The sequence below is a fragment of the Saimiri boliviensis genome, chromosome 4 (genome assembly GCF_048565385.1).
Source record: "Saimiri boliviensis isolate mSaiBol1 chromosome 4, mSaiBol1.pri, whole genome shotgun sequence".
Taxonomy (NCBI): domain Eukaryota; kingdom Metazoa; phylum Chordata; class Mammalia; order Primates; family Cebidae; genus Saimiri; species Saimiri boliviensis.
The window spans coordinates 7,960,896-7,977,388 of NC_133452.1; the positions used below are offsets into that span (position 1 = coordinate 7,960,896).

At 38.5% G+C, this 16,493-nt stretch overlaps 1 protein-coding gene across 2 annotated transcripts in view; it reads left to right on the forward strand.

The window, feature by feature from the left end:
- PRKN (parkin RBR E3 ubiquitin protein ligase) overlaps positions 1-16,493 on the forward strand; it is a 1,400,491-nt gene that overhangs the window by 124,085 nt on the left and 1,259,913 nt on the right. The window lies entirely within an intron of this gene.

Genomic DNA, 16,493 nt, shown 5'->3' on the forward strand with positions numbered 1-16,493 from the left:
GATTTACATAACCTCTCTGGGTTTCAGTTTTGTCATCACTAAATGGGGACAACGGTGCTTGGCACACAGGGTTGTTGTGAGGAATAGATGGGTTCATATTTGTGAAGCATTTAGAGCAGTGCCTGACAGTGCAGGCTATGCAAATATGAGCTTCATTATTGCTGTTGTTGTAAGAGTGCTCCTTCTTCCTCTTCTGTTTCATCCATCTCAAATGATTTCAAAACATAAGTGAAATGGAAAGAGTTTTCCAAGTACCACTATGGAAAATGCAATTTCAATTACTTTTGTTCTAAAAAAAAAATCCATGTAATTAATGTATAATAGGCCTAATGTTTTTTATTTCATGTCTGTATTATGCATTTAAGAATGCTTAGTGTTGATATGATATGGCTGTCTACCATTTATTCTGTCTTACAATATTGCCAGAATGATTGGTACTAACCTATACAAAGATAAATAAGATTTCTACGACAATCAGTTGTCGAGCATTAGTTCTGTTTTGATTAATGTATTTTTATATGTTTTAAATATAGTAGTCAATTTCATGAAGAATAACATAAATTAAAACATAAGAATGTGAATATCTCCAAAGTTTGCGTTGAAGCTTGGCTAAAATGTTGATTTTGTTCCTACAATAGTGAGAGGTTACCTGAAAAGGCAGTTTGAGGCCAAAGCACAGTCAGTTTGACATCAGTGTTGGTGATATTTGACTTTCAGGACAATGGAGAAAGTCCTAACTATAGGAGTAAATTTAGAATCATAAGTAAAATAAAGTCTTTTTTACCTTTTGAAAGCCACAAATTCCTCTTCTGATTATAAACTGCATGAATTCGCTATTAAGTTTCTTTCTGTTTAATCTCTAATTTATAAAAATATTTTTGAGTCAAGTGTTCAGTTTAATTTCCACTTTCATGAGTTACTTCTTCAGGTCCGCAGTGAATCAGTCTAAGGCAAGGTTAGGAAAGGGTGGAATATCAGACACCTTTGTGGTCTGGGTACCAAGGTTAGTCCTGCGCTTTCCCTAAATGCATGACCCTGAGAAGGTCAGTTAAGCTCTCTGGGCCTGCATTTTATCCTCTGTACATTAAAGGGGGTTTGATTAGATTGCCTTTGTGTTTTTTTCTAGCTTCTCCTTTTCCTCTTGTATCTGGAAGTCGGACCTGTGCCTTGTGAAGAAGCTGAGATGGTGCTGCAGAACCATTGTCTGCTGCCGACACATTCTCTTCTCAGGAAGAAAGCCTCACGGGGAGAGAAGCGAGGCCCTTGCTCATCCACCCCCAGGAAGCAGTGGAGACTTTCTCCCCTGTGCTACTGTCCCATGTCCCAGTAGATGCCCTACTGTCCCTTCAGTCCTAAAGGGCTATGTGCTCTCTTCTTCTGACCACTCGTACATGTTTTGAACAATTTTTCTCCTGGGACTTGCACTCCATAACCAGCATGCTTCCCTATATTCCTAACTTCCTCTCTTAGCCTTAACTGGATCCTGATTCATATCTGAGGTCTCCCATCTCCTGGGAGTGTCTCTTCAAGTCATGAATGTTTACATTCTCAGCCAACTAACTCAGGGCCAGAAAGTGGGATTGGTGACATTTTTACTGTAAATTTCTGCTTCTTGATTGTTTGTCCTTTACCTTTTGCAAAACATGATCATTAGAGGTTTATGTCATTCAAGTTTTACTATGCTCTGTCATCACCACATTCTTCCTTGTTCACAGAAGAGTTTGACACCTTATTTGTAGTCCTCATCTATACTCAGACCTTTACCATTATCCTGGGAGATTTAGAATCTCCCTTGGCCGGGCGCGGTGGCTCAAGCCTGTAATCCCAGCACTTTGGGAGGCCGAGGCGGGTGGATCATGAGGTCAAGAGATCGAGACCATCCTGGTCAACATGGTGAAACCCCGTTTCTACTAAAAATACAAAAAATTAGCTGGCATGGTGGCGTGCACCTGTAATCCCAGCTACTTTGGAGGCTGAGGCAGGAGAATTGCCTGAACCCAGGAGGCGGAGGTTGCAGTGAGCCGAGATCGCGCCATTGCACTCCAGCCTGGGTAACAAGAGTGAAACTCCATCTCAAAAAAAAAGAAAAAAAAGAAACCAGTACCTTGACTTGTCATCTTCTCACGGCTTCCTTTCCTATACTTGAGCCACACAGTCCTAAAGTAGCATCCTGATTTTGTTGGCATAGTCGCCTGTTCTAATGGACATATTCCAGTTTACTTTTTCAACCCTGTCACTGTGACTATTTTTGGACTACCTTAGGCCCTCCAGTTTATTAACTCCTGTATTTTCTCCCAATACATCAGTCTGCCCTTTCTTTTCTCCACCTGACTCTCTGGTCCATAACGTCAATAACACCATTGTTTATGCTCTGTGTTAGAGTGGGCCTAGAATCTACCCTGGCTTTTCAATCTTTGCATTGCCGTCTTCTGTAAAAACACAAAGCCTGGATGAACCCAACTGTTTGGCTTTTCGACCTGTGTAGCCACAAGAAATTGGAGAAAAACGCACAAGAGGACAAAATGGCTCTATGCTAATGTTTGAACACCACCTTCAAATCAGCTCTCAGTACTGCTTGTCCCATCTCTTGCTGGGCGTCTCTGATCAGCTTTCCTTCCCAGTCTTCACAACAATTTCATACCTCTTCCTTTCTCTTTTCCAGACTCCTGCTCAGGCTTGGCAGATGAACTCTTCTTTTACTCTACATGGGAAATGAAAATTACCGTATGGAAACTCCCTCATCTTCCTGATACCAGGCACATAAACCTACCTAACCCACCCAAGCTTCCTTGCGTCCTAAGGCAAATCTCCCACTGGTGCTTTGTTGGATTCCAGACACTTCTAGTTTACAAAGAAAGCTAACTCTGATTACCCTTCATTTTCTTTTATGTCAGTGGGATATTTTCCATTTGTTTTTAAACAGACCCACGTTTCCCCCATTTTTTTAAAAAAAAAGCTCATTTAATTTCTCTCTTTCTTTGGAAACAATCTTGTCTCTCTTCCCACCTTGGCAGTAACACCTCTGGAACAGGTAAAATTGTGCTTCTGGTCTCCCTTGCTTTTTCTCCACCTAATATTGTATGTTGTCTAACCTCTTGTCTCCACGGTATTCACTTTTACCAAGTTTATAGTGCCAAATGAGCAACACTCAACCCCAACACCATCCTTCTTCAGGCTTTGGTGATGCAAGCTCTTCCACCTTTCTGACCATGTGTTTTTCTGTCCTTTGTGGAAGTAGACCACTAGATGGTCTCTCATCAATGGCACTTGAGTCCATGGCTTTCATAACTAGCAGCATGCGGATGATGCATAAGTCAGTCTCTACTCTAGACTCATAGATCTCTTTGTATTTGTGACTTCTACATTTGGATGTCTCAAAGGCAACTCAAACCCCACATGTGTAAAACTAAAATCAGGATCTCTCCTCCGACCCCCACTCCAAAGCTGGATCTTCTTCCAGTATTTTTGTTTCAGTAAATTACTAGGCTGGGCACTGTGGCCCAAACCTGTAATCCCAGCACTTTGGGAGGCCAAAGTTGGTGAATCACTTGAGGCCAGGAGTTTGGGACCAGCCTGACCAATAGGGTGAAAACCTGGCTCTACTAAAAATACAAAAAGATAGCTGGGCTTGCTGGTATGTGCCTGCAATCTCAGCTGCTCAGGAGGCTGAGGCATGAGAATCACCTGAATCCAGGAGGTGGAGGTTGCAGTGAACCAAGATTGCACCACTGCACCCCAGCCTGGGTGACAGAATGAGACTGTCTCAAAAAATAATGATGATATTAATAAATAGCTATACTGCTCAGCTGTTCACCTAGGAATCTACCACGCAACTTCTCTCTTCGTCACACCAATATCCAATCCGTCACCAAGTCCTGTCAGTTTTTCTTCCCATCTGTGAGTCTCCATCTTCCCCATCACCATTCCTAGTCAAATCAACCATCTTTTCTTGACTGAACTACAGACAGTCCTTGGCTTTTATGATGCTTTGTTTCTTAACAATTTTATGACCCCTCAGTGGTGTAAAAGCAATGAATTTTCAGTATAAATGGTACTTCAAGTACCCATATAACCATCCTGTTTCTTACTTTCAATATAATATTCAACAAATTACACAAGCTATTCAATACTTTATTGTAAGAAAGGATTTGTATGAGATAATTTTGACCAATGGCAGGCTATAAGTTAAGTGCTGTAAGCACATTTAAGGTAGGCTGTGCTAAGGTACTGTATTCTGTAAGTTATGTGTATTAAATTCACTTTCAACTTAAGAGTATTTTAAATTTATTTATTGGGTTTATTGTGAAGTAACCCTATCATAGGTCAAGGAGCATCTGTAATTCAGTGAGAGGCAAAAGATGATAGAGCAGATAATCTACCAGTTTGTTAATTCACATTTATTTTGCTGCTGCTTCAAACATTCTGTTCATTGTAGGCAAATTGATCTTCCTAAATGCAAATCTAATCTTGGATGAAAGGTTTTGCTGGATGGCCTTGGAATCTAAGATTAACAATAAACTTTGAATCTCTGCATTTGAATTCAGTGGCATTATGGTTACATAACATTTTTTGTCACTGAATATAGTCAAATTTTATGAGAAAGTACATATTAGAGTCTAAATAATTAGCTTAAAGTGGAAGCCGTTGGCAGATCTTTGTCTACTTTTATTTCTGGCTTAAGGAACTTAAAATGTCTATACTAGACATTGTAAAAAGTTTGTACAAGGCAATGTGTTAGGAATATATCATTTTGGCATATTTGCTTTCTTTCTAGCTGATTTGCTGTTTGGGTGTAATAAATCATTGCCCTAGTACTTCACATATATGTATATGTAAGTATACAGGTAAACATTTCTTGCTAAAAGAGCCCTTCTTACACTGTTTCTTTTCTTTTTTTTTCTTTTTTTTGAGACAGAGTTTTGCTCTTGTTACCCAGGCTGGAGTGCAGTGGCGCGATCTCGGCTCACCGCAACCTCCGCCTCCTGGGTTCAGGCAATTCTCCTGCCTCAGCCTCCTGAGTAGCTGGGATTACAGGCACGCGCCACCATGCCCAGCTAATTTTTTGTATTTTTAGTAGAGACGGGGTTTCACTGTGTGGACCAGGATGGTCTCGGATCTCTTGACCTCGTGATCCACCCGCCTCGGCTTCCCAAAGTGCTGGAATTACAGGCGTGAGCCACCGCGCCCGGCACACTGTTTCTTTAAAGTAACTTCGGCCTATGGTAATTCTTAATAAATTATATCAACCTTTATAAATCAGTTTTCTTTAGTATTTTGAATTTTTAGATAGGGTGTTTTGAATTACTGGTAAGGCAGACTAGAATTTTAATTTTAAATTAATTTATTTAAATTATACCAAGGAATGGATACCCTGCATTTCTGGGCTTATTTTACCTAGTTTATATTGATAAAATTTCACTGCTGTTGGACAGTATGGTTAAAATAACTCTTAGGCCAGTAATGTTGTTAGTAATTTGAATGAAGTTTCTCTTGGATTTGGGGGTAAGGGAATTAATGTGGGAATCAATGTGGGAGACCAAAAATATATTGGGAAGTAGGATGAAAGTAGTTAGTTAATTTTCTGTATTCCTACTGGAACTTTCCATTTAGTCTATATTTTAGCCTTCATATTCAGTGTTAGAAAATTTAACTGAAAAATAATCCATACCTGGTCTATTATATTAAGCTAGAAGTAAAGGATTCTGTGTCACCTATGAAAAGAAAATGAGAATACCACTTTTGGCAAGTGTTACATGCTTTATGATTAGGAGTACATGCAAGTTATTTTGGAGTATGAATCCTAATTTTGCATATATTCTCCCCCCCCCAAAAAAAAATAGAAATCTGTTTGGTAAATGACTTAATTGTGAGTAAAAAGCCAGGATATTGCCTTTATGTAGAATGAAGTGAAATGCTGCCTAGGTGAGCCGAGCATAACATTAGTGCAAAAGGACGTCTTTCCTAACCAGTTGCACTTTTGCTGGAGGCTGATAAATAGTGGGGTTTCAAATCAATTTCACCATTGATCGCAAAGATAATCCTTTTTGTGACAGTCTTGTCCTGGGGTTTTTACTGTCAGAGGTGAAAATGAATGGCAGAGTCTAAGTTCAAAAAAAAAAGGGGAGAGAAAGAAACAGGGCCCGCAGGGAAACGGCCGCAGTTTGTCTGTCACACATGAGCTGACACACCAGAGACTTTGTATGTGGGGGATGAGTATGGGGGGAAAATATGGACCCAGAAAAGATTTTAGTTTGTTAATTTTTAGAACTATGCTCTAAAACAGGCATCCCCAAACGTTTTACACAGGGGGCCAGTTCACTGTCCCTCAGACCGTTGGAGGGCCGCCACATACTGTGCTCCCCTCACTGACCACCAATGAAAGAGGTGCCCCTTCCTCAAGCGCAGCGGGGGGCCGGATAAATGGCCTCAGGGGGCCGCATGCGGCCCGTGGGCCGTAGTTTGGGGACGCCTGCTCTAAAATTTATGAATCAATCAGGTTTCTTATTATATGTGGGAACATATATGGTAGATGATAATTTGGCTGGCTTTACAAAGAGTCTGCAGTGCTTTTCCAATCAATATTCTGTGCTTCATGCTGTCTTAGCCCGGGAAGGCAAACTGAATGGGGGAAGCTACAGGGGAAAGCAAGGTATTTGACTTGGATGGTTTTCATTCAGCACAGGCTGGGAAACAAATAAGGATTACCACAGGTGCCTCAGAGGATACCCAAGGGGATCAGTGCTGGGAGCATTTAGAACAGCGCTCAGTGATTCTTTTTGAGGTGGAAATTAAGATAGATTTGCCATTTCTTGCCCTGATTTATTAAAGCAGGTACTTTCCGTGTACAAGGAGTCCATGAAGCTTTGCTGTTAAGAGAGGAGAGGTTGCCGTGGTCAGACAGGTGCAATTGCTGGGGTGCGTTGCAGTCCTCAGGTGGAATTTACACACCTGTCTGTGCATTCAGGTCAGGCAACAGAGGGAGGTGTTGACTTGGTTAATAACTCTGTTGAAAAGTGTGCGTGAGCCTCTGCTTGGTATCTATCCTCGCAGTGTTAAGGATCTGAACGTCTTTTAAATGCCTCGTGAAACTCCTCTGATACCTCTATCCTCTTAAATCTCAATCTGTCGGTACGGACTGGCAAATCTCCCTTAAATGGTTTTCTAACAGTTTAATCAGCTTCCGGAGGATCCCTTTCAGAAATGTGACAGCCCTTCCCATCTGTTGGTGGCACGTGCGGGTGATTTCCAGTGTGCTCCACTCTCTCAAGCAGCTCATGCATTTTATACATCTCAGGAAAAAGAAGATATGGGAAGTTGCTGTGAATAATTTTAAAACTTTTCTCTTGCAATTTCAATGTCTGATCATTGTCATTCTTTTCAGTAAATTTAAAAAAACGGGATCCTTTGATGTTATTTTTCAGCAGCGCTTAGAGCAGGGATCTGCACATTTTTTGGTAATGGATATGTGCTAAATATTTTCAGCTTTGTGGGCTGTAAGGTTCTTTGTCTCGTCTACTCAGCTCAAGGCAATATGTAAACGAATGGGTAAGACTGGGTTTCAGTACAACTCTACAGAAACCAGTAGTAGGCTGGATTTTGTGTGTAGGCTGTGGTTTGCCAACCTCTGACTCAGAGGAAATGCTGAGGATAAAGTGAGTATATATTTCAGTCCACTTTTTTGGTAATTAAAACTTGAAGACTGTGGCTCCAGCTGATGTCATGTAGTAGCAAAACATGTAGGAATTTGCAGACCATTGTTTTCTAGGTGTTACGGCCACTTTTAGATATATCTCTGCAACTTTAATGATTCATAACTGAGAAATCTGTCATCAACAGTAATACAATCAGATAGGGAAATCTTCCCTGAGTTATATACAATTCATTCATGAGAAATACCCCATGAGCCAAAAGAAAAAGGTCTTTGTTTTGTGTGAAAACTGAAAGTTGATATAACAGCAATGGAACCTGGAGCTTCTGGGGTTTGGGAGCTGGACCCACCCTGTGCGGTCCTTGTGATGGATGATGTCAGTGGAGAACCCCGGTGGGAGAGGATGCGACTCACTTAGTATGGATGCAGTTTCGCAGCCTCTTACTTTCTGCATTGCCAAGCCAAGAGCACCAATTTAGCTGCAAACTTGGTTCCCCCATTGGTTTCTAAAAGGCCACTCTCTACTTTTGAGACTTAGTGTTTCTTCGAGGCTTACATTTTAATTTCAAAAAGAGCTTACCTGATTTTCTTCTGATTAAATACATTTTAGTTTATATTTATTTGTATGTAAAAATGTTGTAGAAGACAAGTAAAGGAACAGACATGGGTTTTCACTTTCTATCCCACTTCTATGATGGCTCAGGACCAACAACTTCTCTAACCTGGATGCCCACAATGGACTCTTAATAAGTCTTTGTTCCTGCTTTGTCCCACACTGCTCTGTGTACCCACTACAGTGAGAATGATGATTTCCAAGACACACATTTGGGTTGCTCCATTTCTGCTTCAACTTCTCAGTGGCTCTTTGGAGCCTTCACAATAAACTCTGAATTCTCCAAAACCACATGCAAGACACTGCATGCTCTGGCTTCACCTACCTCTGTGGCCTCCCCTCATTATCTTCACTTTAAATGCTGCTTGCCAGTCCTACTGCCTTGATGCCTCCCCTTGCTTCCCAGCTTTTAATTCATGACACTGTTTGCCTGAAACATTCTGCCTTGTTCATCCCACAACCTTTACCTGTCTTCTCTCTTCTCTCCCTCTCGAGGCCTCCTCATCTGGCTAGAGCATTTAGGACCCAGGGGGCTCCCAGAAGTTCTTTCTCCTGCGATTCTTTGTTGACTTCTTGGGACTATGCGGAAGTACTCTCTCCTGCAGGCTCCCTGAGCACCATGTGGGGATACATGTGTCATAGAATTTTCACATAGGGATGTGACTGCCTGCTATATTAGCTCTATCACCCCCTCAGCTCTTCAACTATAGAGTGAATAGTTTGTATGATCCTGTACTCCCAATCCTTGGCACAAAATAGATGTTTGATAAATATTTGTTGAACAAATGAGTCTTCAGGTGAGAAAACACATGATAGATTAGAACACTGTCTTTTCAAAACTTGCAGTTTGTTAAAGAGATGATAAATTTATAAATTACACTGAAAATTACAGTGATAGAATCACAATTCTTCCCTGAAAGTCTGATAAATGTGCAATATGTATAATAAAATATAAGGCTGTCTTATTAACATTTTCTGAGTATTTACCCTTTATATATACTCCTCATTTATAAAAATGTACTACTCATATATAAAAAGTACAATTGTTTTTTATATAAAGTCCTAGCTCTACTTCAGAAAACATTTTAAATTCTTTGTCTGATAAGAGAAAGTTGGGAAGAGGATTCACAGGAAGGAAAACATGACCCCTCTCTAACCTAAAGAGATGAAAGCATATGTCCACAGAAGTCCTTATACAAGACTGCCTGTCAGCAGCAAGAGAGAGGAATGAACTAATTATACACACAACAATGGATGAATCTCAGAAATCATTATGCTGAGTGAAAGAAGCCTTAAACAAATACTACATACCTCATACTTGTATATATATGTGAATTTCTAAAACAAGCAAAACCAGTCTACTGTGGTTTGAATGTGTCCCCCATAAGTTCATGTATTGGAAACCACATCCCCAAATTCATATATTGATTGTAGGTGGGCCCTTTGGGAGGGTAATTAGGGTTAGATAAGGTCATTGGGTGGAGCCACTATAATGGGACTGGTGGCTTTAGAAGAGAGCCCAGAGGTGACATGCATGCTCTTACCTTCTTGATGTGTGGTGTGATGCCCTTCATCATGTTATGATGCAGCAAAAAAGCCCTCACCAGATGCCATTGCAATGTTCTTGGACTTCTCAGCCTCTAGAACTGGGAGCCCAATAAACCTCTGTAATTTATAATTTACCCAGTCTGTGGTATTGTGTTATAGCAACAGAAAATGTACTAAGATGCTATCTATGCTATCTGTTCTCACACTACTATAAAGAAATGCCTGGTATTGGGTAATTGGTTTAATTGACTTATGGTTCTACAGGCTATACAGGAAGCATAGCATCTTCTACTTCTGAGGAGGCTTCAAGAAACTTAAACTGATGGTGGAAGGTGAAGGGGAACTGGGCACATCTTAAATGGCCATGGCAGGAAGAATAGAGAGAAGGGGGAGGTGCTACACACTTTTAAACAACCAAATCTCACGATAATTCTAGGACTCTTAGGATTTCCAACTTTAGAAACTAGTAAAGCATATGCTTTGTAAACACTCTAGAAGACTTTTCATCATTTCTGTTCTGTTGTTACCATTGTTGTAGTTAATGGTTGAAATTAGACATCAAGCATAAAACAGTGAACCTGAATTCTGCTTCATATTGACACTGGCAGAGCTCTTCCCAGATCCTGATTGAGATCTTTGGTAGGAATGGCCATATGTGCTGTCATGTAGCCTGACATTTTCACTTGTGAACTCATCTTCACTTGGGTTCTGTCACTAGGTAACCCATGCAGCTTGCATTGACAGGCTATCTCTCCAGAATGTTTTTGAGTTTGCTTCTGATGGGAGTATTATTTGATTGAGACTCCTTTTTTTAGCTTATTGTTTCTGTTTAAGGATGTCTGGACCTGAAAGTATGTAAATTTGAACCCCAGTCTGTCATCTGGAAAGACATTTTTGTTGCCCAGATTCTGGACAAAAGACATGCAGATTCAAACTGCCCCTGCTTTTACAGTTGGCTGGACTTTCCTGGTCCACCATCAAGGCCACAGCCCCTTGAGGACACAGCTCTCAAGTCCACAGGTTGCCGGGAGTAGCCAGTTTAGGGGAAGTGACATTATCTTCTGGGTTAGCTCTTATTTTGTGTCCACTCACTGTCTGAGGATTTCTTTTTGTAAGTGATTTCTTAACTGTCTGAGGATTTCTTTTTATAAGTGATTTCAGCATTTGAAAATGCTTCTATCACCGAGCCAGATTCTCTGGTGTTTTGTAGCAGGAAGGATTACAGTTTAATTTATCATATGTCCAGAAATGGAAACTGGAAAAGATTTTTACGTTTTTTAGGATGTATACTGGGACATCATAAAATAATATATGAAACTTGCAAAGCTCTTTCAGTACAGGGGTAGAAAGGAAAGGAATGATATCTGTGTTCTTGAACATACTATAATTTGTCTGGAGGGAGGGCAGGGCACATGACTAGTCCTTTGGCCTGCATTGAATCATTGTACAATTGCTTCTTTTTTATTTTTTTAAGACAGAATCTCACTGTGTCGCCAAGGCTGGATGCAGTGGCTTGATCTCAGTTCATTGCAACCTCTGTCTCCTGGGGTCAAGCAATGCTCATGCCTCAGCCTCCCAAATAGGTGGTATTATACAGGCATGTATCACCACACTCAGCTAATTTTTGTGTTTTTTGTAGAGATGGGGGTTTCACCATGTTGGCCAAGCTGGTCTCGAACTGCTGGCCACAGGTGATCTGCCCTCCTTGGCCTCCCAAACTGTTGAGATTATGGATGTTGAGCCATCATGCCCAGCTTTGCAACCACTTCTTTCTGTTTCATGAACTTCTTAGGCTTCATATTTTGTCTTATTTATAGAACTAATTATTATCTACTTGCTTTTATTATTATCTTTATCATCTTCCAAAAGCCCCTCTAAAATGTAAGCTCCATGAGGAGCAAATTTTCTGTGTTTTTCACTTTTGTATTCACAGTTGTGAGTGTCTGGCATTTACTAGACACTCAGATCAAATATTGTTGAATGGTTGGTTGAAGTAAAAAATAAATGATTAAAAATCTGGAAACTCAAGATTTTTTTTCAGTAGATTAAGAAATAAAAACAACTGCATAGTAGCTAATTTTTTTCTGAAGATGCCCATATATTTATTCCTTCAAATAGTGGACTTCCATGATATGATGGAAACAATTTCTGAGAAATTTAGAAGAAATTTAAAGTTTAAAATAAAAATGCTGATGCACAAATATTATACTTCCTTTGGCAACACAGATGGTGATTTTGATCTCGGTGGATGTTGGTTAATTCACAGTGAAATGAATTTGTTTCTATCATGATTCTATTTTAACTCCGATAAAGACTTGTTAATTTTAATTTAGATAAAAACAAGTTTGGTGTAAAACACCATTGAAAATGCTCAATATATTATAATTCTAGATTAAAATTATATCTCTGTAACACTAGTCATTGTCTAGGAATGAATTAATTCTATTGCAGATTATTTTTACCTATAATCATAGGAATAATGACAGTTCTTTTGTAACCTGAAAGAGCTTAGTGGAAGTTACCCTGTGGGGGACCAGGCCCTGGTTTGTTATTATGGGATTTAACATTGTCACATATTACTGAGTAGTGATCAAGATTGTGCACACTAAAATTGTATATGATAGAAGTTCAATCTAGGACTATTGGGAATAAGAATCAAGATTGGAAGGTGCATTTCAAAACAGATAAACGGCCTGTCAGAAACATTAGTCAAGACACAAGTAGACAATATTGTATTTACTCTATTACAGGCAAAATTCATACAATTTAGACACATAGTAAGAAAGGTCTCCAAATATATAATCATAGCAGAGTCAAATATGTGAATCTAAACTATTCATTATGTGCATAATTAACCATGCCACAGAAGAACTGGGAAACATATCCAAGAATATGAAGCAATTATGCCATTTTCAATGTTCATTTTTAATTCCACATGCTAAAATCTATCTAAAATAGTAGAAAAGTTAAAAAGTCTATTAAATTATCCTGGAGAATAGGAAAATAAGGTACTTGCCATGTTTGGCCTAGAAGAAAATGCCTAGTAGCCATGTTTATTGTTTTCACATATTCTAAAAAATATAAGGAAGCATAGCCTAGCTTTCATACATTTCATATAAATATAAGGTAACATTGTATCTTTTGTCCATTTCCATAGAGGTTAAGAGAGAAAATCAAGTTTAAATTAACAAAAGTACTGTGATAGGGAAAAAGAAAGTATGCTTTAATGATTCATTTATTTTAGTTACTAGAAGTAGTTCACTAACATTTCCTAAAGTTAGGTTTTTGCTAACTATTCAGATTCAGAAAGAACCCTGCATTTCCTGAAGGTCACATGTATCTGAAACCCAAAATTAATACAGTCTTTCTGCACCAATATTCTGTGACCCTCTTGTCTGTAGGAGGTGGCCGGAATCGGATTCTCTATGCATGAGGCTTCCTCTCCTTGGGAAGTCAGACCCTTTCTCTGGGCTCCTGGTAGAAATAATTCACCGTTTAGCACCAGGAGAAACTAAGCTTTTTCTACTGTCCTAATTTTGAAAACATGCCTCTCAATATGACTATAGTTAAGATTAAATCAGGTTCTATCAAAAGGGTAGATTGGGGTAGCTATTCTAGGACAGTTGGATACGTGGTTTCTACCATTAATATAAAGTGTGTGTATTTTCTTTTGGTAGAAAATTCACACTACAGGAACGTTGATATGGTTTCTGCTTTCGTTTCTATAAAGAGTGAGTCATGGCAGAGAAGACACTTAATTGCTCTGTTTCAATGCCTAGGAAGTTGTTGCCTTTCACCTTTGAGCATCTGTGTTGCACACTTAATGGAAATATTTGAAATATAATATTCATCGTCTTATCAAATTATAGTAAACATGAAGTAAGAAACATCACATTGTAACAATTATTTCTTTCAACCAATGGGCATGATTAGCAAGAAAATAATAAGGCAATATTTTATATCTGCAGCCTACTTTTAAAGTATTGAAGCATATTTGTGAAACATTTACAAGTTGCTGAGTTGTCACTTGTGGAAATACAGAAGAGAAAAATTGACAAGCCATTCTCTTACGATCTCAAAAATTGCACAGGAAGGGGTCAGATAATGAGTGGTTTTTATATCTATAAGTTAAGAGTATTTAGAATTCCACGTATTTTTAAACGGGGTTTTTAATATGTTGTTATTTGGCCTGCTTTGAGATGTCTACAGTCTTGACTTCTTGATATCTTTGTGTCTTGATACAGTTTTCCAAGCAGTGTTAGGCAATTAAATTTGGAATTTTTTTTTTCACCAGATGTGTCTGAGTTTCTACAGCAAATTTGTTAGAAATTGTGAAGGCATATTGGATTAAGTTAAAAGCATACATTGTAAGACTTGATTATGACATTAGTATTGAATGAGTTTATTTTCTTTGGTGTGAAGTATAAATCCATTTGTAAACTTTTAATTTATTCATTAACGTTAACATTAGGAACGCAAATGGAGCCTCTTAAAAGTAAGTAGACTTGATAATATAGGTGTTATTAGAGCTCTGATAAAGATAGGAACCACATGTTTAACTTTACTATGTATTCCTACACTGTGATCTTGTACTTCCTAATTAACCCCTAATTCTGTTTTGTATGTAATTGCTTTCCACGATCAGACCATTGAAGAGTTAATGCTTTAGCCAAAGCTGGTAGTATCCAGCAGCAATTGTCTCTCCTTGGTCTGGGTGTCATCATTTCACATAGTATCCTTCTGTAAATGGCACCTGCCTTGCATGTCTGTGATTGTTCATAGGATTTAAAGGTTAAGTCTTGTGGGTTTTGTAATTGTGATGTGTTAGATGACTTTAGAAGTATCTTTGACACACATTCTGAGATTGTATTATATTTCATCCTTTTACAGTTTCTACAGTCCACACATTAATTTTTTTCTTATAATAAAGTATACTTTTAAAATTAATGTTGGTTTTTTCCCTCTTTCTATGTTCCACTCTTCTGATCCTTCTGAATCTTTTAAAATTTTTGTTAAATTTACATAAAGCTGTTGTGTCAGGGTTGAAGAGAACTAGGGTACCTACCTGGTTTTATTTCTCTTTCAAGTAACCGTATATCCAGTCTGTGATTATCTAATGTCCAGGGAAGAAAGTGAACACACCTCTTTTGGTGGTATCTGTTTTACTCTTTGTGGATTCTGAAGCAGTGGTGTTTGGACATAGGCAGGCGGTAAGTCAGTTGATACCTGATGAGCAGTTCCAATAATGATTGGCACAGTGCTGGATTAATAAAATACCCACAGAACCCAAACATGGACAATTAAAACATTTACAAGTTTGATATGTATTAAAATTTTTAGAGTGCACAGAAGGGATAAACATGATTCCATTTAAATTTTCGTTTTATTTTTTTCTTCACAAGAATAATCTTAAAATTGCATCATTTAAACATACTTGATGTGATAGATATCCTAAATACCCTGACTTGATTATTACACATTCAATGCATGTAACAAAATATCATATGTACCCCATAAATATGTATAACTATTATATATCAATAAAAATATTCTAAATTTTATTTAAAAAAATTTTTTTGAAGAGGATATTTAGCACTTAGCAAAGCAGAACACAACATGTGACTAGTTTAAATAATACTAACAAAAATGAACAAATAAAGAAAAACAACGTTCTGATGTGACACTTACAAAAAAGAAAGTTTCATTCTACCTGCGTATTCCTATCTGTGTTTACCTTTCTCTGTCCCTTGCTTCTGTTCTTAAAGTTTGCAGCCATTTGTAATGGTTTCCTGATAACTATTTGAAGCTTGTAGCCTGATCACAGCCTGATAAATCTTTAGCACAGCCTGCTGGCAAGGACTGCATCACTCAGGAATCTGGCCACTGGTCATTCAGAGAAGGGCCCTCCATGTGATGGTGACCATCTGTGTCTGTGATATCATCAGACCTGGTGACTTTGAGCTAAGAGTAGCTCCTAAGCTGGGAGGCTAGTTGATACGAAGCCTGGAGTGGATAGTTTGTGGGGCCAACCATTCCCCCATTGCCAGAATGATCATCATTAGGCTATTGTGTGCCCAGAAGATGTGCTCCCAAGTGACATGTTGCATTTGTGCTGGGTCGTGGTGGTGGTGTTTTGTTTTTGTTTTGTGATTTCACCAGTTCACTCATAATAAAAAAGTATTCCAGAGAACTGATGAAAGCTTGATGAGTCTGTAGGTTATGTCAGTATTTCTTATGGGTTTCACTGTGGCTTTCATTGTTTTCATTAGTCTTCATTAAGACTAGAGCCAGCTGTCTATTTGTGATGTGTGCTTCAGTGAAACTGATTTAGGTTGCAATCCCATTCAAGACTGGTGGGCAGAAGATTCAGATGGAAAGTGGCAAGAAAGCCACAAGATCAATGGATGCTTTGAAATATGTTGTACTAGCCACTTGTTTTCTGCTTTATTGGTTCACTATCTTAATAAAAAAAGAAAGATGGGTAACTTTGCAGATAGATTAAGGTTGATATAAAGTTGGAATTAAGGTCATTACTTTTGCTTTTTGTTTAGTAGCTTTATCAGTAGGTATTTAGAATTTTTCTCCCAGATAATTTTCTTTTCATTTGGAAAAATAATCTGAATGGAAATTTTATGGTTTCAGAAGGTTAGTATTAGTCCTAAAATATATTGCTATTAGACATGA